General features: G+C 37.8%; 1 protein-coding gene across 2 annotated transcripts in view; it reads left to right on the top strand.

Moving 5' to 3' along the window:
• The window catches only part of smad1 (SMAD family member 1), a 121216-nt gene that overhangs the window by 5777 nt on the left and 88328 nt on the right, over positions 1 to 27111 (top strand). The window contains exon 2 of one of the 2 annotated variants that reach the window (XM_028802726.2): positions 18884 to 19001. The exons of the other annotated variant lie outside the window; for it this stretch is intronic. The gene's annotated coding sequence lies outside the window, so the exon portion shown is untranslated. The remainder of the gene's footprint in view (positions 1 to 18883; positions 19002 to 27111) is intronic. 2 annotated transcript variants of the gene reach the window in all.

Genomic DNA, 27111 nt, shown 5'->3' with positions numbered 1-27111 from the left:
GCTTGCCAGTCCTATCCACTTCTTCCAAAATAACATCAAGTTGAGTTTAATTGGATTCCTAGCCTAATTAAGAGAGCTGTTGGTTTTCACGTTTTGTTTTGTGGTTAATGTAGAAATTACAAACTAAAGTTTGGTGAAATTTTTATTTAGAACATATGAAGTGTTTGTTACATGGGGGTAATTTTAGTGTTTTTGTTTAACTAGGTGGTTTAAGATTTTCATCATCCTTATGATTTTTCATTCTTTTTCAGGTGTTTTAGTTATTTAATCTGACTTGAAATGGTTTCAAGCCTATCAGTATTCGGCGACATTTGCCCAGGTGTGTGCTCTCTATATTGTTAGACTAGAACCAAGGGAGCTGTACAGAACAAAGGTAGCTGAATAGGAAAACAGAGTTAAGCATCTAAAGCTATAGCAAAATGCAGATTATTTCTTAAAGTCTTATCTATATTACTAAATGACAGTTGTATAATTATATGCACGGACGCAGGACGCACCGAGGCGCATGAGCACAGCACCCCAGAGTCAAACCCAGCGGCTTCCCAGAGTCAGTATGTGGCGCCCGAACAACACAACCTGTAAACTAAACTTGCTCTAATCCACTGTGCCAGCAGTCAGTGTGGCATATTCGAATCACATAACGGTAATTCAGTATTAAAAGTAAGTTGAGTTATGATTCCTAACAGTAAACGACTTCTACCTAACGACACAGCCACAGAGAAACAAAAACGAGACCGCATGGATACAAACAATAAACGAAAGCTCCTACAACGCGCTTCAGAAACACCAGAAGCAAAGAAGTCACGGCTCCAAAATGAAAGAGCTCAACCAACAGAAATACAAAAACGAGCCCGTATGGATAAAAGCAACGAACGAAGGCGCCCACAACGCGGTTCTGAAACAGCAGAGGCAAAGGAGTCACGGCTCCAAAAAGGAGCTCAACGATTAGAAATACAAAAACGAGCCCGTATGGATACGACCTGTAAACTAAATCTGAGGTAAAGTGTGCACGCCAGGTTGTACAGTATATATGCACAGATGCCAGAGGCAACAGGCAAGCCGTACACACTACCACCGCTGCCCGAATGCAACCGCCCACACCACCACATATACCACCTTCGTTTAGTGATGTGCCCCTCCAAGCCTGGGTCCGCCGCCATCGTCACTTCAGCACGCGAATCCGCCGCCGTCTGCAGATTACTTCCAGCTGACGACACAGCCATAGAAAAACAAAAAAGAGACTGCATGGATAAAAACAATAAACGAAGGTGCCTACAACGCGCTTCTGAAACACCAGAACCAGATGAGTCACAGCTCCAAAAAGAAACCGCTTCAGTACAAATAGGTTTATTTAATTGAATGAAAAATTTCCCAGGATGCACCCACCCTCCATGCTATTTCATCCCTCCAAATATCGAAGGGAACAGAAAGTGATTGCCATTCCTGGATTTGTGATTCTTTTGAGAATCGCGGGGTTACTGGTAAATGTAGAAATCACACTGCTGGGCTTTTCTGAATACTAAATAAAAGGATGAAAAAGACCTTCCATTAAATTGAGATCAGTTAGAGGTAAAATGACCCACTGATTGTGGGATTGGTTGGAATAAAAATCTTGCAGCTACGTGGGGTCCCTAGGACTGAGTTTAAGAACCCACTGTATTAAAAAATGGACTGTTGTCTTTTCATCTTGAGTTCAGTAAAAAGAGAAGGAAGCAAATGCTAAAATGTGATTAATGTTTTGTTGCTCTTATAGTGAATATTGGGCAATGAATTACCCCACATAATTCTGTGGCCAAGTCAGCAGCTAGTACTTCTCAACTGCTCATGCGGCAACCTTTTTGGCTCATGTTGACCTTGCATACTGCACAGAAATTGTATGCATTTATTCTTTTAATATTACCAACAAAGTATTTATCCAGTTGTGTTTAAGTTTTTCCCTAGTGACCTCCAAATATTTTCGTTACATGAGAAAGATGACATCATGATCTAAATATCTTGTTGTTTTTTTCATTTGAAAGGCCCAGGTTCGAGTTGTACACATTGGCTCGCTCGACAGTAACACACAAAGTGTTCACCTTTTAAATCAGTCGAGTGCAATTGTTTTCAGCTTTACAGTTTTGCATGCAGCCGTCCTGCAATAAAATGCTTATTTGTGCAGGAGTACTTCTGGAACCAAGACTGACACTACACTGAGAGAAATCAGTTTTATCTTAACTGAATGTCACCGTGCCCTGCCTTTCAAAAGAGAAAATATTTTGTTTTTTTTCCCTATTCTGTTTCTGTAATATTCATAAAAGAATTTTGTGTGCGTGTGTATGTCAGATTATCCTGGTTTATTGTGGCTTTGTTCAAAGTGTAAGACTGAACATGGCGCCTGTAGTAGACAGATTTTGCTAAACGTTGCAGAAGTATACACAATTGCATCTAACAGCTTGTTCCAGATGATTTTCTTAAAATATAATTTTGACTCTGAAAAATGTTTGTGGGTACAGTTGACAATAGGAAGGTAAAATGGGCTCACACAGCAGTCATAATTTTCCAATGTTACGTACAGAAAAAGATTAATACCTTTTCTGTATTTTAATTTTTTTAATGAGTAAAATCCTTCATGGTGTTGGGAATTTAGTAAGGTAACAGTTGGATGATAGGCTGTCACACATTCAACAAGATTTTAAAAGGTGTCATCGTGCACAGTGGTTAGCACTGCAACCTTTCATCTGGTGCCATGGGCACTGCCTGTGTGGAGTTTGCATCCTCCCCCATGTGTATGTGTGAAATTTCCTCACACATTCCAAAGATATGTGTGTTAGCTTAGTTGATGACTCTGAGTTGGCCTGTTGTGAATGCGAGTACCCTGTGATGGGCTTGCACCTTGTTCATAGTTGGTTTCTGCCTCATACCCCATGTTGCTCTACTTTTGTTAACTAAATAAGTGGGTTGGAAAATTGAGTGAAGAAAGGAGAGCTGCGGTATGAGGTTAGCATTGGGGAGAGTGGGTGTGTGTTTTAGGTATGCTTTTGTCCACAATGATGTAAACTGAATTTTCAGTGTACATAGCTTCTGCATTTATGTATATATTATAGATAGCATGAACTGCTTTGTGTGTGCACATGTGTGTACAGTACATATAAGATAAGCTTGATTAGCAGCATGACAAAATTGGTTCTGGAATCTTACAAAGATGCCCCTTTCATGAAATGGTTTACTCGCCCAAATGTTCTTTAATTTGTAAACTTCTAATAAAAGCTGTAGGTCTATGAATTTATTTTAGTTATTTGTGCTTTTGAGCAGGATTTCATCAGAGAGGCGTCCAAGGGCACAAAAACAGCTTGCATCATACACATGACATGCTAACTGGAAACATGCACTGATGTGATCAGAGCATAAAAGCACAAGTGTCACAAAGAGTGTTTTGTATCTGGAAGTACATAACAGAGCATGCACTTGAGCCAGATTGTAGAAAGGGCTCAATTGTGCAATGCTAATGGATGCACCATCTAAGGTTTATAAATAATGTAAGTCCTTCATAATGCAGAGTCCGTAGGGAGCAAAGAGAGAGCATCATTACCAGCCTTTTTAACCTGCTAGAGATCCTAAATTGATTTACAGCTCTGAACCGGTGCAAAATGATACATTTGGATGACATGGAGGTCAATCTGTGAGAGTCTATGATGTGAGCCCATTATCTCACATATAGTAATTAAAGCACGTACAAACGACCGGAAGTGACAATTATGTGTTCAGCTCAGCTGGATCTCTTTTTTTTCTTTTTTTATTTTATGTCTTAGTAAAGAGTTTTATATTTTCCTTATAATTTCCTGTACTTCTGAAGTGTGTTTATATATTAGTAAAGACAAATTTAAATATTTTAAAATATATACATACCATATAATCTGGTATAATATAACCTTTAGTAAAGTGGAAAGTGTTTATGGGTAGCTGTTTTATAAGCGGTGAATTTTGCTGGGGCTTTAATATAGAGTATCATATTAACAATCAGTAATTGATCAGTAGCCTTAAAATCATAGTGAAATGCTTGATACAATGCATAAAGAATGTATTACGACGCCTTCACATTTTTCAAATAACAACCATATATTTCTTGTATAGCCCAAAATCACACAAGGAATGCCTCAATGGGCTTCAACAGGCCCGTGTTTTTTTGTCACCCCAGCCATGACACCCTATGACGGCAAGGAAAAAAAACTCCCAAGAAAACCTTGTAATGTTAAAAAAAAAAAAAAATATACGAGAAATCTTGGGAAAGGCAATGGAGAGAGAGACAGACCTCGTTCCAGGCAGGTTGGGTGTGCAATGGGTGTCAAAAAATGGGGTAAACACAAAACCAAACACAAGTAATCCTTTTCACAGTGGTAGATAGCCATTCTATCATGGCCAACTTTGAAATAACAAAACAGTAATACACACTACTTTGTATTTTCATATTTTATGATGCAGCCTTGTGCTAAAATCAATTAAATTCATTTTTCCCCCCACATCAAGCAGCGCCTAATATCTGAGAAAGAGGAAGCGTAAATAGGATTTTAGAACTTTTTGCAAATTTATTCAAAAAAAAAACCAACAAATATCCCACATGACAATTCTGACCCTTTTCTTGGGTAGGACACAACACACTTGCCCACCAGGATTTTGGGATTTTTTTTCGCGCCATTCTTCACAGGTCCTCTCAGGCTTTTTCAAGTTTCTCCAGTGATAGTTGATTGGGCTCAAGCTCAGCTTGGCAACTAAACGACATTCCCAGAATTGTCCCTAAGCCACCCCCATGTTGTCTTTTGCTTTGTGCTTAGGGTCATTGTCCTTTTGGTAGGTGATGCAGTATGAGGTCCAGGATGCTCTGGAGCAGGTTTTCATTAAGAATATCTCTGTACTTCTGTTCAACTTTCCCTCAACCTTGTCTAGTCTCCCAGTTTCTTCTGCTGAAAAACAACCCCACAGCATGACCCCACCATGCCTCAGTGTTGGAAAGGTGTTGTGAAAGTGATGAGCCGTGCCTGGTTTAATCATGGTTTCATCAGACCAGAGAATCTTGTGTTCCACAGTCGAGAAACCTTTAGGTTCCTTTTTTTTTTTTTTTTTTTTTTGCAAACTTCATCATTCTTCCAGATGTCTTGGTGAGGAGAGGTTTCTATGTGGCTACTCTACCATAAAGCCCAGATTGGCAAGTGTTGCAGTGATGATTGCCATTCTGGAAGTTTCTCCCATCTTTACCCGGGTTCTTTGTAGCTCAGCCAGAGTGACCATTGTGTTTTTGCTCAGATCCCTTACCATGGCTCTTCTTCCACAGTTGCTCAGTTTGGCCGGAAGGCCAGCTCTAGGAAGAGTTGTGGTTGTTTCCAAATACTTCAATTCAAGGATTATGAATGCAGCCTCGTGATTGTTCCAAACTTTCTTCATAATTCTTAAATGGCAGCTGTGCTTTTATGAACCATCAGTGGTGCAGATATTTTCTGTAGCCTTCTCAGATATCAAAGTTATTTACTTAGTCAGACCAGTCTCTGACTCGACCCAACAAAATTAGACTAGTCTGATTTTTGTCTTGAGTCATACATAGGGCTAGTCTCTGTGTTTGTGCAAAAGCTGAGAACCATGGCGTGCTCAGCTGAAACTACAGTGCACATAGTACAGCTACAAGGAAAAAAGAAATACTGTTGCTTTGGACCTCGCAAACAGAAGAGGCTCATCTGTCTTGTGTTGTATTTACCACACCAGAATGGGGAAAAAGTAAAAAGGAGCTGAGATTGCCTTGGAATTCTTGCTGTACCTATAAAGTATTCATACAGCACTGGTTGTTTTAGGCAGCACAATGGGTAAAAAGCAATTGGTAAATTAAAACCATGCAGACATCCCCCAGTGACACATCCCATCCTAGGAGTGTGGGGATGAAGTGAATGTTCACATTCACAGGGGTCTTCCACCCATAACCCTCTCTAATATGAAGGGGTAACTGTATAAATAAAAGTAGTTTTTAACTTCAAGCATATGAATTCAGTAAATGAAATGCTCTTTACATTTAAATGCAGGGCCTCCTAAGCATTTTTTGTGAGCCAGTTTTGCCCTTCTTAGTGCCTTCAAGACCCATTCCATGAAGATTTTCACAACAGTATTTCCGCTTGAACAGTCTGCCAATCCTTGGAGCTGGGTGATTGTGATTCTATTGGAGAATTGCTGCCGATCGTCAAAGAGATCAGAGCAATATTGAGTGCTTAATCAACCCGTGGTGACCCATTCGTATTAAATGCAATAGTGACTTGTGACCCAAAATGGTTTAAGAAACCTTAACAGAAACTCTGTTCTAATGCCATTAAACAGCACAGTGTGTTTTCACTGGGAGCTGTGCTCAGTTGGTTTATTTCCATCTCTGACACACACCATTGAAGCACATTGTTGTGAGGTGCTTGGTGTTTAGCTGAGAGAATATCTCTCTCTCATCAGAGACAAGTGTTGTGTATAACCTGAAGAACTGAACTGACTAGAAAGAATGTGTAGGACAATTCTATCACCTGACCAACACTGCAAGGAGGTCATGTGAGCAAAGTATGTTTTAACAGGAGAAAATAAAGTTACTTAAACACAATGATTTCTGCACTTGGAGTGATGACAAGTCAGTACCGTTATCAGTGTTCTGTAAGGCATATGAAAATTAAGTGTAGGTGGTGATCTGACAACTTATATAGTCATGTGAAAATGTAAGTACATCCTGTGAAATTTTTTGTTTAGCATATGTGAACATATAAAGATTGAATCATCATTTAAACAGTATCTATAGTTAAAGATGAACAAACTTTTATTCATTTACATACAATGAGAGCGACAAACCGGTGTCCTAGTCAGAATCGACCCTGACCTTGTCTGGCCAGGAGACCATTATAATGGAAGTTCAGTGTGGGAGCTGGGACGTGGATATAGAAGGAAGCTGCTGCATTTACACCGGGGCTAGCATGGGAGGCTGGAAGGACAGGACAGTAGGGGACTGCCTGCTATGAGCAGAGCATCCCATCTGGCAAGCCCCAGTCAGTATGGATACCTGAAGGGCCGCATGGGAGTTGTCCCATCAGGCAGCCCTGTTAGCATCTGTGCAATTTGCCAGAAGTATCTGTCGGGTATTAATGGCACAAGGACCATTGCAGTCCTGTCTGACCCGGAGGTACTTCCCGGACGCAATAAATTGAGCTCCAGAAGTACTTTTGGGTCGAGTTTTAAAAGCGGGCCTTCCACTTAGCCTGGAGTCAGGAGAGGAGCTGGCGAACACTTGTCTGGGAAGAATGGAGGAGAGAAGTAAAGAAAACAGGTGATTTGGATTGAATATACTACTTACTGATGAAAAGAAACCTGTCTGAGGTATTGTTTAAAAATAAAAACCTTTGGTTGAACTCTGGACTGTCCTTGTGTTGTTGTGTCTGGGGTGTTGCTCCCTGCTGGCCACAACATTTTTTTTTTTGCATGTGGAAAAAGTAAGTCCACTCCTACATTTATCATTACCTCAAATACCTACATTTGGAATTTGGTGCAGATGATTAAACGTTACTAGAGAGGATTTTGTTTGAACCTGTCCTCTAATATAAATCTCAGACATTTACTTTGTTTTGCTCTTTGTTTTTGAAGAATGTGTTACCACCATGACAAGGTTGAAAAGGCTCACTTGAGCTTTTAGAGAGAATGTTATAGATGCCTAGGACTCCAGGAATGAATTAAAAAAAAATAAAAAAAATTCCAAACAGTTAAAAAATCAACCATTCCATTGTCCTCAAGATAATCTACAAGTGGAGAAGATTTAATCAACTTGCCAGAGTATCCTGGCTAGGCCTCTTCAGCGACTTCAGCCCAAGATCAGAACACAGGATGCTTAAAGTGTCTAAGAAGCCCAGAATTTCATCAACGGACCTCCAGTTAGCTCTTGCCACTGTTGATGTCAACGTGCACGAGTCTACCATTAGAAATGGACAAATTCGATCTACTTGGAAGGTATGCCAAGAGAAAACCCCTTACTGTCCAGAAAGGTCATCAGGGCAAACCTATTCTGGAACAATGTGCTCTGTAAAGATGAAGCAAAGATTATTTGACCACACTATCAGAAATAAAGTGAAGACCGCATTTGACCAGAAGAAACTGATATCATCTGTAACACATGGTACTGCAATTATTCTGGTTTGGAATTGCAAGGCTATATTAGGGCCTGGACAGCTTACCATCGTAGAATTCCCTTAGATACTCTTCATTGTAGCAGAGTGTGCTTGAGGATAATGTGAGGTCATTTGTTAGATTGAAGCTCAACCAAAAGTGGACCTTGCAACATGACAATTAACCTAAATGTACAAGTAAACCCACCAAGAAATGGCCAAAAAGAAAGTAAGAGTGTTCAGGTCAAAACCAAGATCTTATCCCATTGGGATATTTTTTGGGGTTTGAAACTGGTTGTGTAGGCAAGACTTCCCTCAGATATTTCATACTTGAAAGAATTCTGCATGGAGGAATTGGACGTACTTTTTCCCCATTCGATGTTAAAGACTGGTAGATGGTCCAAGGAAATGCCAGCTCAGGGAAGGACTTAACCTTTTCTATAAATGGAAGTGGCATGTATGTTCATTTATTGTTTAATAAATGAACACAAATTTTTTTTTTTCACTTACATCACCTTTATTGCAATATACAGTATGTTTAAATGAAGGTCAAATCTTGATGTATTCAAATATTCTCATCTTAAAAAAGAAAAACCATTTCAGGTGGTGTACGTACTTTTTCAAATGACTGTAATTCAGTTCATTTCAGCAAATGGATTGATGGAGCATACTTAATGTTGAGTGTACTGTATTGCTCTTTGATATTTAACTTTATTACAAGTCTACTGCTGGGTAGTCCTGAAACATATCTTAGAAGTGTGTCTGTGCTGCAATGCAACTAATTGAATTACGCTGCAAAATGTAATTGACTTTCAAATTCTAACACTAGGGGCTTAAATCCAAGGAAATGTTAATCTTAACAGTGCTTCTGTTTGTGCTTAAAATCTGGCGATATTCTGCATAAGAGCATATAGGGGTATACAAGTCTGCTCAATGTAGTGTTTGACAGAAATTTAAAAAATGGTCTCCTTTCTATTTCTTTTCTCTCATTTCATTACATTCTTAATTTAAAAGGTTATAGTTGCTATTTCTTGGGAACAATCATTATAGGTCCTAACACACACATACAGTATTTGCTTACCTAAAGACAGTTCATTTCTTTAAGTTAAGGTTGCCTCTGCCCTTTTTTTCTTATCTGTAGTGTAATTAATTCCTTTGGTTTCCATTTAAGCATTCTTTTTTTCTCAACAAAAATTGTTCTCTCTGATAAAAATGTTGACTTTGAACAGAAACATTGCAAAACGTACCTGTTGACGTGCTGTATTTGATCAAGACTACATAGAAGGGGCAGCATGCCTCTGAAGCACTGCCTTTGGTTGATAAACAGCAAACATTGCAGCTGTTGATTCATGACTGCAATACGGTAAATGTGACCCTTTCAGAAGGGCTAAATAAGCAGACATAAGGTGCAAACTGTCATTTCCAATTTCTTTAATGACCAAAGAAAATTAGTTGTTTTCAGATTTCCAAAGAGATGCTTCTTTGCATTCTTTTGCACAAATAAATAAGCTTAAGTTTATATCCTTCTTTTCCAAATTGATATCCCTAAATACAAATATTTCTGCTGTGGTCCATAGAAAGCATGCATTTCTTTATACCTGAAGGATATTTTAATTTTTCTCTGATGAAAATCTGAAGTGAGCAACTAGTTTGAAATTAGCTTAAAAGCTTTGACATAACATTAAAACCTTTAATGCGTGGGAGAATCTTAATAGTGTATTTCATTTTGCTAAAAATGGCTGAAAGCCTTAGCTGCCAGCCAGCCAGACACAAAGCAGCTGCTCACTCATTCTTTCATTCCCTTTTATGGTACAGCATTAACTGTTTCTGTGGTGGACAGCTTTTTTGCTTTTACATTGTTGTTGAAACATTATACTTTTTTTTCTTCAATCTTCTGTTAATGATTTATTGTATTTGTACCATGCATGATATGGTAGCAAAGTGGGTAGTGCTTTCCTCCGGGTACTCCATTTTTCCCTCCGCATCTCCAAAGCTTAAGTTAATTGGCAAATCTAAATTAGATCTGTGAGAGTCTGTGTGTCCACAGTGATGGATTGGCATATTTTCTTGGGCTTTTTCTTGCCTTGACCCCCAGGATAGCCTCTGGACAAAATATGAATATAGTTAAGTCTTGTGTATGTATTTGCACCAACATGATTTGTCAAAGATAGAGGTCAACCTCTTCTCTCTCCGTCATTTACATTTTGAGTACTTTCACTGCTTCACTTTTCATTTATTCCTTTTGCTATGCTAGAATTCTTCAGTCGTGTTATAATGGTAAAAATCTTTGCATATACAGTATGTAAAGCTATTCTGAAGGATGACATATTAATGACTTGTTCCTCCCCCCATTTAGTTATATTGTCAACAATAAATATCACATTTAGATGTATTTTAATAATTGGGTTATTTACAGAAGCCTGGTTTCTAAATGCCATGTGAATGCTTATTCTGGATATAGAAACCAGGATATTAGTCTCTGATGAACCACGTTGATACACACAGATTTCTCCACATGTAACCCAATTGTTTGGCCATGTAAACCCTTAACCAGATTACAGTTGGGTTTCGTAGTCTGTGCACGCTTTGCAATCACTTCCAGCATCCATAGGTAGAAAACATTGGAAGTGTCCTGAAAGATAAATGATCTTGATTGACATGATTGGATGATCACATTATTCCTCCGCCTGGCTGAAATAATCTGTTTCAATATTTTAGAAGTACAAGGTGAACATACAGTGATAAGCTCAGTGGCACATTCTTGGGAGCAGTAGGATAAGACGTTTAAAGAAACATGTGTAAAGTCATCTGACTACTTTTCAAAGTAGTAGTAATCTAACGCGATACTTATTTTACTGAAGTAAAAATACCCATGTTGTTATCCCAACAGCACTGGGTGTAAGGCAAGAAGCAAATGTTACGATATGCTGCTCCTTAGCAGGACTCAGTCCCTCAATCAAGCAGAAAAGGTGTGCTGTGTGCAATCTGGTAACATAAAGCTTTTCTATTAAGTGTCAGTTTAGTTTTAATCCTGCTATTTGCTATAGATATGTTGAAACGGTGTGATCGGGAGACGCAAGTGGCCAGTGTTTATACTGTAAATCATTGGTGTCTCAGGTGAAGGATGTGACAAGGGGAGGAATAGGGTTTACTTTGCAGCACATGTATTTATGAAACACAGGAAATATATCATGGTTTCATTAAGGTTGATATATGGTCATCATGGTTTCATTAAGGTTGATATATGGTCTTAGGATTTAATAACAAATACTGGCCAGTCAAATTTGCAGTTTTTCATATAAAAGAAGAAAATGTAATACGAAAGTAATACATTGGTTGTAATGTATTATATTGTATAATGAGTAACAAAATTACATGTTCAGGTTTTTTTTTTTTTGGTAAGTAATGAATAATATAACTAAGTCTCTTTCAAAAGTAAGGCTTGTTTTCTGATGCGTGGCAGTCATTGATTTTATTTTTTTTTTTTAATTAATATAACCACATTTCTAACATCTGAGCATTTTGACAAAGGAGAAGAAAATAAGGAGACTTGCACATATAAACAGTGATTATTAAGAAACAGGGTTTCTACCTTAACCAGGTTACCTGCATGCACAAAACCTGGATAAGACCTGTGCACACACCAATTGTGAGTAGAGATTTCCTAATTTCGATTTCTCTGGCTGCGTCTGGTCACTTTAATAAATGCCATGCATGGACAGTTCAAACAGAGCCAGTGTTTCTCGGCCACTGAAGCAGGTGGATCACAAATTACTATTGTTTATAACGGTAGTGTGTGGTGGTAGTTTGCCACACAGATGATTGTGCTCTCTCATGCCCTGACAGTTACATTCGGTTCACCAAAAGGAGTACTCTGACATTTGTGTACATTTCTCCCATTTGGAATAGTCTCAATACAATAGGCTGAATATACCAAGTAGGAAAACGTGGGTCACAACACCAGAATGGTTTTGAAACGCTGCTGTAAGCTATGGAGATATGTTTCAGAGAAAATGAAGTAAATAAATACACAAATGTATTGTGAAATGTGTCAATAAATAAAAAAACACAATGACTGTGCTTTAATAATTCAATATTTCATGAATTATTTGTTGCCTCGGTCTTTATGTACTTATTTTAGCATTTATTTCAGTGACATTGCCCACAATGTGAAACACAAAGACATGAAAACTGTCATTTTCATATGTCAAAGTTGGGAGGGATAATCTCTATTGAATATTGTGTTTTGTTTGATGAATTGTTGGTGAAGCACATGCATTAGGTTATTACTGTGCATGTAGGTAGCAGTTATGAGCGCAAGAAAAAAATTGCCCAGAATTACTAGGCAAAGTAGTTAATTCAAGAAGCTCTGGAGTGTCAGGCTGTAAATGTGGGTTTTGATGGCCAAAGGTGTAGTCCAGTCTACCTGCGATTCACAGATTCAAATGCTTATTTTCTCATGAACACATTCCATTTTCATTTACAAGAGTTGTTTATTTACTATTATTTTAGTAAAATGTGTGTGGGATGTTTTGAGCATTTACTGGATAATTTAACTTTTTAAATATTCGACAAGGGTACATTGACATTTCTTTTATGAACATTTTTGATATTTTTTTCTGTTGGTCTCTGTAGACACCTACTATATCAAAACCTTTATCTCCATCCCTCATGAAAATATGAGAGTAAACATTTTTCTTGATTATCACTACACACTATGCAGGGGAGAAAAATATTTTTGGATTTAGTATTCCTTTAATCCCTTGAAAGTATTTTGTGCTGATTGTAAAGGGATCCTTAGGTTGCTGCACTTAACTCTGGCAGCATTTTATTTTTTAAAAGGTCACATTTTGGCATTCTCACTCAAAAAATGCTGACTGTGAGGTTAATTCTGAAAATTGCTATGTCAGTTTTAAATGTTGTGGTAAGGTTGTGTAATAAGAAAACTTTCATTTTAGTCATATGCCTTAATTTAAGAAGTTGAAGGTTTTCCTGATGGTGGGAGGATGTAGCAGCCATGAACCTGCAACCTGTTTTTGTCTAAAGTAATAAGCAAGATGATGTACATAAAAATGCGTAAGCTCAAATGATGCATCCGTTAGATTTTTGTTCACTTCATTAGTCTGGATCACAGGGAGATTTAAGTGAATACTGGCAGTTTCTTAAAGTAAATGTAGTATATGAAAGGGCTGCAAGGAAAATGCAGCCTTTTAGAGTTCAGAAGTAAGTTTAGATTGGACCAGCCATCATGGAAAAAGAAGTGGTCAGTTGTGTTGTACGTTTGCAACCAACTGCTTTGTATTTATACAGTCTTGTGTTCACACAGTGCATCTTTGCATTTGGGTTTAAATGACTTGGAATTCCAAATAGTCTCCATCTTAATTTGCTGGTAAACATGCATCACAATTTTAAGTATGAATTGCTTGTTTTAATTCCCTCACTGATGCTTCTGTTTTGACCAAGTCATTGATACTTCTGGTATAGGCACATGTACTACCACTGAAGCAATATGCAGAGACTACTTAATTGTCAGGAATAAGTAAAGGTTTTTGAGAAATTGTGAAAGTGTTAATAGGAGGTGGAAAAACAGTTGCAAACCAAAGTGGAGGACTTTTAATGGTGGGGTTTCCCCTTTCCAGACTGTTCATAATAGGCATAAACTTAATTTGCCATCGAGAGAAGGTGGTGTCCATGTAAACTGCCCATTCTTGTCTTCTCAGTTAATGTTTGGCGCGGCTCTGGATGAGATTTTTATGTTTTGCAGTGTTAGGGTGCAACTGAGCACAGATGTCCTTAAAACAGACGTTTATAATGCACATTACTTAAGACAGTGAGTTGGATCAAAGTGACAGCTGTCAGAGTCACCAGCAGTGATGAGCCCACTGCATTTGCTTTGCCTTCAGTTTAGTGAAAACATGGAAATGTTCAGGAATTTTGCGCAACTTGGTGAATTACACTGAAGTCAGTTCCAATAATGAACTAATTCTGAGTGGATTATAATGGTGCAGCAGTCGGAACAGGCCATCCACCTGAAGCTTAGCATGTTTGGGCCCGGCCAGTGCTTTTATGGGAGACCATCTAGATAAAGCTTGGGATGTTGCTGGAACAGATGTTGGTGAAGCCAGAAAGGGGCGTTTACCCTGTAGTCTGAATGTGGATCCCAATCCCCCAGTGCAGTGGCAGGGACACCATGCTGTAAAAATGGTACCGTCCTTTGGGATGAGATGTACAGCAGAGGTCCTGACTCTCTGTGGTCATAAAAGGTCTTTAGGCATCCTTCGTAAAAAGCTGGGTGTTTCTAGATGTCCAGGCTATATTGCCCACTATGGTCTGGTCATTTTGGCCCCCTAATGTCTCTAATTGGCTATCTCTCTCATAGTGCTGGGTGGTACGACCAAAATTGTATATCACGTTATTTTTCAAAATTATACCGGTTCACAGTGTTTGACGGTATTTTTTTCCCCATGTATGAGTGGATGTTAACCACATTTTCCGCCTGCAATTACTGCAGTAGACTGGCTAAGAGTAACCTGTTTCACTGTCATGAGCATTGTACATTGTACAAAAAAACATTAACATCAATACAGATTTGCATGGCCCCATAAAGTGATAGTTTTCAAGGGGGGTGGCACTAATGAAGAGAAGGAATCACATTGCATGGCAGTTGCAGTCAAAATATAGAACCTTTTTATTTAACAAATCTTGCAAACAACTTAAAACTAAAATTTTGCTAACATATTTTCAGCAATCCAAAGAGGAATTTAGACTTAGTACAATGTCCAGAGGTGCTTGTCAAAAGTTGTATTGCACTGAACATGTCTTAGAAAAGGAATAAATAGTAAATATTTTTTGTAAACCAACTACACCTTCTGTCAATGTTAACAATCTCTGTCCACTGACATGTTAAAGTGACTTTTTAAATAACTTCACCATCATTAAACTGCATATTTAAATTAATAAATAACAATAATATAGTGTAACTTCCAGTAATACTATTACTTTAAGACTTCGAGCCCAATTGCATTACACAGTATTCACCAAATAAAAATAAAACCAGTACAACTTGGTGATGACATCTTTACCAACTGAACCACCACTAAGGCAAATTGCATTAATATGGACCTTGCTTCAAGCTAAGCTATATACATAAGTAATACAACTGCAACTTACACTTACATAGGGCTAAATAGCATTATAAATGTATTAAGGCCACGGTGAAGAAGAAAAATACGGACACAGTGAAGAAAAAAAAAACTAAAGACATGTTGACTTTATTCTCGACACTTCCACTTGAATCTCGGCACTTATGTTGAGATTAAAGTTGACACTTCCACTTTATTCTCATAAGTTCATTTTGTCATTAAATCCATCCATCCATCCATCCATCCATCCTCTTCCGCTTATCCGAGGTCGGGTCACGGGTGCAGCAGGTTGAGCAGAGATACCCAGACTTCCCTCTCCCTGGCCACTTCTTCTAGCTCTTCCGGGAGAATTCTGAGGCGTTCCCAGGCCAGCCGGGAGACACAGTCCCTCCAGCGTGTCCTGGGTCTTCTCTGGGGCCTCCTCCAGTTGGACATGCCCGAAACACCTCACCAGGGAGGCGTCCAGGAGGCATCCTGATCAGATGCCCGAGCCACATCATCTGACTCCTCTTGATGCGGAGGAGCAGTGGCTCTACTCTGAGTCCCTCCCGGATGACTGAGCTTCTCACCCTATCTTTAAGGGAGAGCCCAGACACCCTGTGGAGGAAACTCATTTCAGCCGCTTGTATTCGCGATCTCGTTCTTTCGGTCACTACCCATAGCTCATGACCATAGGTGAGGGTAGGAGCGTAGATTGACTGGTATATTGAGAGCTTCGCCTTACAGCTCAGCTCCTTTTTCACCACTACAGACCGATGCAGAGCCTGCATCACTGCGGACGCCGCACCGATCCGCCTGTCGATCTCACGCTCCATTCTTCCCTCACTCGTGAACAAGACCCCGAGATACTTGAACTCCTCCACTTGAGGCAGGATCTCGCTCCCAAACCTGAGAGTCATTAAAGTAGAATGTCGTAAACTAAACTTCATCCTAAAATCAATGTTTAATTTACTAGATTTTCTCAAACCCCGTAATAAGTTAATGTAGCACATTAAATGCTTTGTATTAAGTGTTTCCCAACCCAGTTGTTAATCGTTATGTGACTTCCTCTGCGCTAAGAGGCGCAGTTAGCGATCGCTGCACAGAATATATTCACTTCATGATACTCCTGCTCTCTGAAAATTTAGAATGCTAAGATAAAGTCTTGATATCATTTTCATGATGAAATGCATTAAAGCATGTATTAAAAACATGCACGGTAGTGTGGCGGTAGTGCTGCTCCCTCGCAGTAAGGGGTCCTCAGATGTACTTTCAGTGTAGAGAACTTTATGGCAGGTGTGACGAGGCTCCAAAAAACTGGATGTATGAATGGGTATCGCACAGGTTTAACTTAAATGTGTAAATGTTGGGTTTGTGATCTGGTGGTCGGAGACATGGAACACAGAATTCAATGGATGTTGTTCTGAGCAGGCTTTCTTTATTGCATGCGTGCTGTCTCTGTCTGACATACCAAACCCCCCAGTTCCTATCATTCCTTTTTAGATAGATAGATAGATAGATACTTTATTAATCCCGATGGGAAATTCACATTTATTCCTCCACATAATCAATCACCACATGATAAACGTCTTTGTGAAATTTAAAACTAGTTATAAACTTAGACCATGGAGTGCTCAGTACTTTAAAAAAAAATCTTCGTTATACATGTTTAATTATGCCATCCTTTCAGGGTTGTACCCATCCCAGCAAGCATTGTGTGCGAGGCAGGAGCAAATCCTGAATGGGGCGCCAGCACATTGCAGGGTGAATATGAGCAATACATACACTAGGGTCAATATAGCATAACAAAACCCCACATCCTACATGACTTTGAAAGGAAACTGAAGCACACTGAGTAAACCCACCAGAAAAACATGCAAATTCAAGGCAGGGAACACCCGGGACCCCCTTGCTGTGAGGCCGCAGTGCAACCTCCACGCCACCGTGCCCCCGCGTGATTAATACATGTTTTAATGCATTTCATCATGAAAGTGATATCAGGTATTTATCTTAGCATTCTAAATGTTCAGGGAGCAGGAATATCATGAAATTAATGTATTCTGTGTGGTGATCGCTGCCTGTGCCGCCTCCTAATGTAAGAGGAAGTCAGTTTAAGAAGCATGTTGCGATTAACATGGTTCGGGGAACACTTAACACAAAGCATTTAATGTGCTACATATCTTATGACGGAGTTTGAGAAAATCTATTAAATATTCATTTTAAGATGTTTAGTTTACGATGTTCTACTTTGATGGCAATTTACGAGAATAAAGTCAACATGTCAACTTTATTCTCGTCATAAGCGTTGAGATTAAAGTAGAAATGTCGAGAATAAAGTCAACATGTCGTCACACTATTACACAGTATCCAGGTACAGTACACAGTATTGAAAAAAATAAAACAAGTACAACTTGGCTTGCAGTATTATCCAGTAGTATAGAAACATTATTTACACATTTGAGCATAATGGTCCACATCTGACCTTTTAAAACCAGTATCTCCAGACAACAGACACAGCTCCTTTTTTCTGCAAAAGTTCTTGTGTGTCATGTTCAACTTTATCGTCTGCAACAGCTTCAGTTTTGGAATGTTCTGTGTCCATTTTCACCGTTCAATACCAACCACTAACACATATAGTCTGTTGCATGCGTGTTTAGCGGTGCAGCAGTGAAAAAGGTCCCCCCTTAAACAGTTTCCTGCTGTGCCACGTTCTGAATGATGTTTAAGCTATTTAAACCGGTGTTGCAGTATAAGAAAAATCCATATCATAACAAAAATAAATGGTTTTTGGCATGAACCGGTATACCGCCCAGCACTACTCTGTCACCACTTCACTGCCTCATAGCTCATGTGGTGAGAAAGTGGCGCAAAAATGGTTGCCATCGCATCATCAAGGTGGATACTGCACTTGTATGTATGTATGTATATATGTATTATGCTGATTTACACTACATAGCAAGGAGCATAATATGATTAATCCAGCAGTGAAGACACAATGTACAATGAAATTATTCACACATGCACAAATTAGATATTAGTTAGCACCATAAAGTGTGAGGTGGAGTACACTTAGAATTATGTATGCATGAAAGTTCCGCACATGTGCAACACAAATCAGGCAGATAGTGCAGATTGGGTAGTGACAGACCCATCCAACATGACTTCTATAGTTCTATAAGGTCACAGTGACCTCTCGGAGGATCATGGTGTGCTGAGAAATGAAAGTCTAAGCCAGCCACACAATGTATTTTAAAGGAAAACTTCCATTAAGAAAGGTGGTTGGTGAACCGAACAAATGTGCTTTGAATTTCACTAATCAACATTGGTCACCAATGGGAATACCACAGACATTTTCAATAATATTTTATATACTGTAGAACCTTTTCAAATGCCATTCCAAGGTTCTTTAGTGGAACAACATTAATGTTTGTTTTTAGAAAATAAGGTCTGACACGACAGCTTAAGTGACATTTTCAAGGTCACAAATGGAAACAAAGGTGGAGATTGAATGAAAACAACATACTATATATTGCCTTTCCATAGTATATACAGCATCCCTCACTATATAACGTTTTACACGATTTTACATGTATGACATTAATCCTCTAATACTTTTTGTCTCAGGAACCGCAACAAAGAATTTCTCAACTTTACAAGGACCTGGAATAATTTGTAATTGTGCACCACCAGTGCTGACACTGGATGAGAAAATGACCTATACCTGAATCTAAATAATACAAAGGTAATTAAAATATGTTTAACCCAATATTATGTGGGTGATTATTTTAATAAGAAGTAATATGAGTGCTGTACAGTATTACAATCAAATGTGTTTTTGCGCAAACCTCCTGTGTGTGTTGTTTTCTATGTTATTGTTAATCTAATGCTAAGTTTGAATCATAATTTACATAAAACTGGTCATGCTCTTCTCAGGAGTTGAGAGGTTTAGTAAACCAACCCATTTCGATACTCTGTGGACGATATGTAAGAAAATGTATTTGATGTACAAATATGAAATATTCTATACATTTGCTGCACTCTCCAGAACCAGATGAAAAGTAATCTATATTTGACTTATCCGTTGAGCCCTCTTGCATTGGTTAATGTAAAGTGTTCATAGTCCCACTATATTCCAGAAGTACTACTAGTTTGATTTGCTGTAAACCACCTGGGTGATCCAGTGCACTATTGGAGAAATCATTTAAGGACAGAGTAGATGGATGTAGAATTTTTTTTTTTTTTAAGAAATGTGATACTTATTAAAATGCAATGTTTCTTTTACTATCAGTTTTATTTCATTGGTTGTGACAGCACCTGTAGCTGTAAATGTTTCAGAATCCAATGTATTATGTAGTGCACCTGCAAGATTTGTATTGGACGTCTTTTGTAGTATCCACCTGTGTACCTTATTGTACTTGTATATGACATCCATTTTAACCACATATAAAACAGACTGAAGCCAAAAACATTTTGCAATAGGATGGCCGAAATGTTTTTTGCATTTACTGAGGGAAAGGAAATGTCTTGTAAGATATATTTATTCAGTGAAACATTTCTGTAAATAGAAGTAGGCCAGAGTAATACAGGTCAGTATTTGAGATTGACAGCAAGGTACCATAAATGCTGGTTTACAGGCACGGACGCAAAAATAAAGTATTAAAACATCCTAAATTTATAAGGTTGCTTTCTCTTGGCAGACATTGTTTGCACCAAAAACATTTACCCAGTATTCCAAGTATGATTTAATGTACTTGTGCACTCTATTAGTACTTTGTTGAAGAGACAGTCACGTTTTAGTAAAAATTAATATAGTTCTTATTGCTTTAGAGGGACAAAAATGTCCACTGTTTTAAAGAAGTGAACATACTGATCACAAGGAACCAATGTATTAAGAAAAATGTTAATAAAATGTTGTGTTTTTAATTGACATTTAAGTAAATATGTATTTTTTTGTGTTTTACTACATACACAAAAACACAGAACACAGATTTCACTAATTCAAGGAGGAAGAAGTCAGTGTATTTATACGACTGCTGCATTACAGAGTTAAATGCGGCAACAGTTTTAAACCTTGTTTTATGGGTAGTGCGTAGAGATGTGCTTTTATTTTATCTTTGCTTCTGGGTAAGCATGTGGATGCGATGTAACATTAATCAGCAGTGCCTCCGCTGATCTGCTAAACTAATTTAAAAAATGGTTCAATACAAAGTGCATTTAGTGACAGACATCTTTTAGATGGGTTTGCTATTCAAATTAAAATGAGGGGTGACTACAATATGGTGCATCTAAGAAATTTCATCTATTGTAGAAAAGAATGTTTAGGGCACAGTGTCAACTACTTATGCTCTTTGCTTCAGTATTTTCTCAATTTTTTTTCCCTCCATTAAGTGCCCATCAGTGCAGTTTACAATTTTTACTTTCTGAGCCTGACGGGTCTGCTGCTTAGCTTGATTTTACAAGAGCTGCCTTTTGAAATGTATATGCTGTCATGTTTTTTTGTAGCACTTTTGTATATTTTTGTGTTTGCCAGTGTATGTATGTGTATATGTACTGTAATATATAGTGAAAAGTCAAGCAAAATGACACCTTTTATTGGCTAACAAAAACGATTACCATATGCAAGCCTGAGTTGCCTCGAAAGCTTGCATATTGTAATCTTTTTTGTTAGCCAATAAAAGGTGTCATTTTGCTTGACTTTTCACTGCATTCATAATAGCTAACACGGTACAACACCCTAGTACTATCTATCTATATAATATATATAACACACACACAAGGTGAGACACAACAATAACCGGACTGGGCTTTCCTGGAAAGCCACCTGATTTCATAGAACTGTCTTGAATCATAGAACTATATCCCCTCCTACATGCTCTTTCAAACCACTGACCGGCTAGGTATATCATGTGAACAGCCCAGTCAGTATTTGCACAACAATCGCTACATAAGTTGCTGCTATGTCGGGTGAAAAAATCCAACAGCGAATCAACATCAAATTTCTCGCAAAATTGAACAGAACTGCCACAGAAACTTATGTAATGATAAAAACCGTGTACGGTGATAAGTTTGTCTCTCACACAAGTTTTTGAGTGGCACAAATGTTTCAAGGGAGGACAAAATGTGGGAGATGTTCATCGCCCAGATCGAGAGGGGGGTGGGTGCTTCACAAAGCAAGACTTCCGCGCACAATGCCATTTCTGTAAAGCAGTTTTCGACTGACAATAAACATTCCTGTCCTCAATCATCCTCCCTATTCGCCCAATTTAGTTCCTGTGATTTTTTTACTTGTTTCTGAAAATCAAAAGTGACTTGAAGGGAACACATTTTTCTTCAGTGGATGAAGTGAAGACAAACGGCAAGCCTGTTGAAGAGCCTCAAGTAAGAACACTTCCATTGATTGAAACAGTGCTGGAAGATTATGGAATGGTGTAGAGATCTGGAGGGGGAGTCTATAGAAAGTGACAATGTTTAGAATACTGTAATTCATCAATAATTTTTTTTTTTTTTTTTTTAACCCAATCCGGTTATTTTTGTGTCTCACCTCGTATATGTGTTTATTTGTCCTCCCTTTTTCTCTTGTGAGCATAATCAAGACTGAATGTGGACTATTCAGTTAAGTAGTTTGTACTGAAAGCTTTGGGCTTTAAGAACTAGCTTTGTAAAAAATATATACTAAATTTTTACTTCATAGTTTTTTTTCTCTTCCTGTTACACATACTTGTTTTTCTTTTTTGTGTCAGACAGTTACTATAGCTTGAAGACTATATATAATGTAGTTGCTCTCTGTGACAGTTGAACAAAGCAACTGTAATATACACTTTCAGGTTGCAACTACTCCTGGATTTGGCTATGGTCATCTATTGTAACATAATTTTAAAATATTTTTCTAAAATCTGTTTTTTTCTCCATATATCCTCAGTTTATTCATTGCATTTTTCCTGAGACTATGTAGTCTGCAGTACTGTTGTGTGTGTCCCTTGTTCCTTTCTGTTTTCTGTTTTAATTTTCTCAATGTCTCTTGTATTTTAAACCCTTAGGTCTCTTCAACGGAAACCATTAAAACATGTACAGTTTCTTTCTAAACATTGTATTTCTTTTTACTTCATAACTTACCAATGGTCTAATTACTACTAGAGAGAGGGGATCTAAGCCTGCATACACGTTTCTATGTGCATGTTGATGTGTTGAAAAATCCATGTTTCAAATTTTTGCTCTGAAGAAATTTGTACAGGTTCAGAGCAAGGTGATACCAAACTAAATTTTATATGATTGGGTCAATGGAAAATCTTGATCAGTCAGTGTGTGTGTACAAAGTACATGTACATACAGTATATAGTGTGTCTATATATCTGTGTATATATTTCTCTCTCTTTCTGTATGTATAAATAAATGTTTATAGCAGAAGCAGAAAATGTCAGTGTTGGATACCTTTAAGACACTAAAACACTGTTTTGTTTGTGAATTGTTCATAATAAGTGAGCATACCCCAGTGTAGAGTGTTACCCACAGTACTGTGCAGATCAGCCTGATTGATGAATTTATGTAAACTGGGTGACAGAAAAGGAAGAAGCCGAGTCTTGTGCTATGTTTGCTTAGCAGCAGCAGTATAAACTAGCAGGCAAAAGAGACGGAGAGAAGACGTGAATGCCTGCAGTCGAATCTACATATACGAAAAGCAGAATGTTAAGAAGCATTTTGATAGATACTAGGATTGTTTCTGTTCACAATTAATCAGTAATACTGTACTTTATATATTAAAAAACATTTTCCCAAAAAGAATTATATATTCAGGTAGGGCTTATGAAGGATATATAGCCAGTCCTTTTCAGCATGGAAATAACCTTTAACCTCTTGTACTATATTGGTATCTACTGAAACCATCGGAATTTTTAAATTATATTGTATTATGTATTTTTGGCTTATCTGCCCACTTCAACTAGTAGCAGTGAGCCCCGATCAGCTTTAGATTTACATTTTATCCTGTGAAGAATAAAGGTAAAGAAGTGCATATCTGCAGACATTCTTTCGTTCTGTGCTGTATTTTTCATAAAGAACTGTCAAGTAAAATATGCATATTATCCTTAGACATGTTTAATCCAGTTTATGGTGATTTGTGTCCATAGCCTATCATGACAGCGTTAGGAATAAAGCAAGAAACGGCCATAGGCTGCCAGTTTACCCCAGGGCTCACTCACAAACTTTGATTTTAACAAAATACTTTGTTCAATTCAGACTTTACGTTACTCCGGCTGCTGACTAGGGCCTAGCCAATGGTCAATAATATCATCCATTACTAATCGGCTAGATATGTCATCAGTGTAAACAAATGTGTATTGGCTGCAAACATTTGCAGAAACTTCATCAAAGTGCCAAACTGCAGCTGTCAATTTTTTATTTATTTTTTAATATCCCATACCTCACAAGGTCGCAGGCAGGCTTGGGGTGCATGAGATTCCTATGCTTTGCTACACATAGTAGAAGTATGCTGTTAGTTGAGGGAAGACAGATTGGTCACGCAGAAAGTTTGAATGGGAAGAGTGTAAGTTCTTGTATGAAGTGAGATTCGGGTGTAAAGTGGCGGCGTGGTGCTTTTTTGGTCTTGTGGGCAGTGCTTAAAGTTGTCTGGTACCCACATTTGAATTTTCAAGGAGACCAAATCCTTCAAACCCTGATGATACAGGTGCTCCATCCTGTCCCTGTCGTGCAAAATTAATAACACATTGGCAGGAGGAACAAGACACTGACTAAATAAGAGTACTGCCAATAATTTGGTTCCAATTCAAGATAACAATGTAATGGTACTATGTATACAAGATGATAAATCTGAAATAAACTGGCAGCATTATAAAGAAACACCTTACATTTTTTTTATTTAAAGCCAGTCTCTCTGTCCTCTTGCATGCACATTGTATATTGCAGCTCAGAATACCAATCAGCACTTAGCTTTATGTACGTTTTGTGGAACGTCATTTGCGCGCTTGATAAGAAAAGGCAAAATATGCGTTATAGCCAAGTATGACTTTTTTTTTTTTTTGTAGTACGTATACCCAGTAATATTCCTGTTCAGAAGAAAGTAGAAAGAGAACAACTGTAGACGAAGTGTTTAAATGGGTAAAAGTAATTAATGACTTTCCTTTTTCTGGTGGTAGACATTTATTCAAGTCCATTTTATGATAAGGTAGATCTAATTTTAGTTTTGTGCCAAAACAGCACCGTGCTTTGTAATGATTTTAAAAGAACTTGGAATGGATTACCTTTGAACTATCACAATAACATTACTGATCACCACTTACATGTGCTGAGTTACAGAAATCTGTGAGACAACAAAACAGCTGTGTCCTGGGCTAAAACACCCCATTGATGTGTAGACACTATGGGCAAAGCAGCTACTTATTCAAAATCCACAAGCATCTCTCCAGCTAAGGCCCCATTCCCTTAAAGCCCAAGGCTGTGGCATCATACACTGTTGATGTTTTGAAATGACATCACATAGCTCTACTGCTGACTCGTAGTTCAGCCCAAACATTTACAACAGACTAAAAGCTCAGACTTCTGCTAAATTATTTATTAATTTATAAATTATTTATTGGAGATTTTAAATCTCACCCCTCTAAAAGACCCTCCAAGGTTTATATAGTGTGTGTGTGTGTCCAGTTCACCACCTGCTACAATGTCTCTCTCGACCACTGCCATGCTAATATTGATTATACTTAATTCTCAAGGGCATTACCATATTATAGATCTTCTCATCTCAACATGATTCATCTTCCATCAGCCTCTTAATGGCAGCTGAGACTGATAAAACTCTAATGGCGATGTTCTGCTGAAAGATTGTGACACTTCGGGACAGTTTGGTTTGCAGCTGCTTGGATTTGCTCACTGATACAATAGAGTCAGCAGCATTTTTCTCCCCTGGATTTGTTTCTGTAAGAATTCTGTCATTTCAGGTAAGATTTACCTCAAAATTTAAAGAACCAATAAACATAGAGTACCTGTCTATATATGGACCCAGCAGAGGGAAGATTTTTGTGCATATAATGATTAGCAACAACATACAGGAATTAATACACCAGAACAAAAATGTGCTTTAATATAAATGCAGGAAACTCTGGAATGGTCCTAGAGTTAGTGTGTGCAAGCTCAAGTTTCATTTTCCAGCGATGCCCCATGGCTTCCATTATAAAACGCCAGGACAGGCGCTGTATTTTAAAAATTGAAAGAAAATGGAACACAGTTTCAACCACCTTATGGTTCACTTTAATCCTCATCCCATTTCAATTTAAGAAAGTGGGGTGAAATTAACATTTAAAATGATGCAATCATTTGTAAAGTATGTGATCAGAGCCTTAAATTGTAGCAGAGCTGAAGCTGTACAGTTAACTTTAGGCATATCTCCAAAGAAAGCTACAGGCAATTCCAGAATGCTTGACATACCAAGAGCATCCCAGTTTGTGGCACATCCAAAATATATGAGGGAGATGGAGGCTTGGTGGTGTTTATCATAAGTTGCATCAAATGTTTGGTAAGTTTGCAAAGATGAGTGTAGCACAAAAAATGTAGTGATATTTTAAGTAGTCACAGCAGATGGATTGCATTTGCTGATATTGTTTTAACATTTCACATTTTTCTGTGTAATTTTCTAGTTAATGTTTCTGTAAACAACTAAAAAGTCAGATTGTTAAATTAAAGAACACTGTTTAGCATGGTGTGTTTTAGGGGCATTTAGGGTATTTTGCATAAGATTTTGTTTATAGAAAAGCTGTTGGATGCAAAAGAATTGTCCGTACATGCATTTAGAAATTGTGAAAGATCAATGATTCCCAACCTTTTTTTGATCTGCTTACCCAGTGGAAGCTTTTCAATAGTAAATTCCCCCACCCTGTTTTGTTCAGTACTATGACTTTATACTTCTATCATAATGAATTAATCGGCAAGAGGAAATTTGAGATTTTTTTTTTTCATTTTTAAGTACAAATAAAAACAGCACACAAGTCATTAATGATGAAAACAAAATGCACAGAGTCATGGAGGACACGTCAATCAATGAGATGCTTGTTCTTGCTGTTTACCTAGTTTTGGATGTTTGTGGTGCAGTCAAAAGAGCAAGTCTCATGTCCTCTTTGGGAGCCAGTTGTGTAATCTTTAACTTTAGCAAATTTGCCTCTTGAGTAGGTGAAGTTTATCCCATATTGGGGACCCCTGTGATAGATAAGGATTAAACATGGAATACTTAAGTGAAGTTGTGATATACCTGTATTTATACAGTTGGTTTAATTGATCAGAAGGTACTGATATGGATTCTCCATGCTACTGATTTCTGCATGACTAGATTTCTGCTCAAACTGTTTGTAGAGTGACAAATACGATAAAAAGCATTAGACACCACATTTGTATTTTTCATAAACCAAACTGTTGTAGACAAAGTGTAAAATGAAATGTTCCCATAGTTTGAGTTAGTCATTCAGGCATTGAAACTGAAAAAGTTGGGAGTCTTAGAACAAATAGCACTTTCACAGTTTATCTTAAGAATCCCTTTGTCTTTAGCCTTACAAGATTGCAAAAGAAATATTTTTAAAAAGCAAATTAATCTGGAAAAATATAATTTATTGGTATTATTTCTACCAGTGATGTGTAATTGTATATATTCCATTTGCATTGTGTAAGTGGGTTGATATGCTTCTTAATCATGTTTTAATTGCTTAAAATTTATTGCCTTTACCTGCCATTTTAGGCTTAAATAGAGCAAATTTGCACCATGTTAATTTAATGTACAACCCCAAATCAGGCGATATGGAAAATGCAAATAAAATGTACTTTGAATTTGATTTCATTACAGACAGTGTGAAATCAAG

Source organism: Erpetoichthys calabaricus, chromosome 5 (genome assembly GCF_900747795.2).
Source record: "Erpetoichthys calabaricus chromosome 5, fErpCal1.3, whole genome shotgun sequence".
Classification (NCBI taxonomy): domain Eukaryota; kingdom Metazoa; phylum Chordata; class Cladistia; order Polypteriformes; family Polypteridae; genus Erpetoichthys; species Erpetoichthys calabaricus.
The sequence above is the reverse complement of the archived record's forward strand: the minus strand, read 5'-3'. Positions and strand labels throughout refer to the sequence as shown.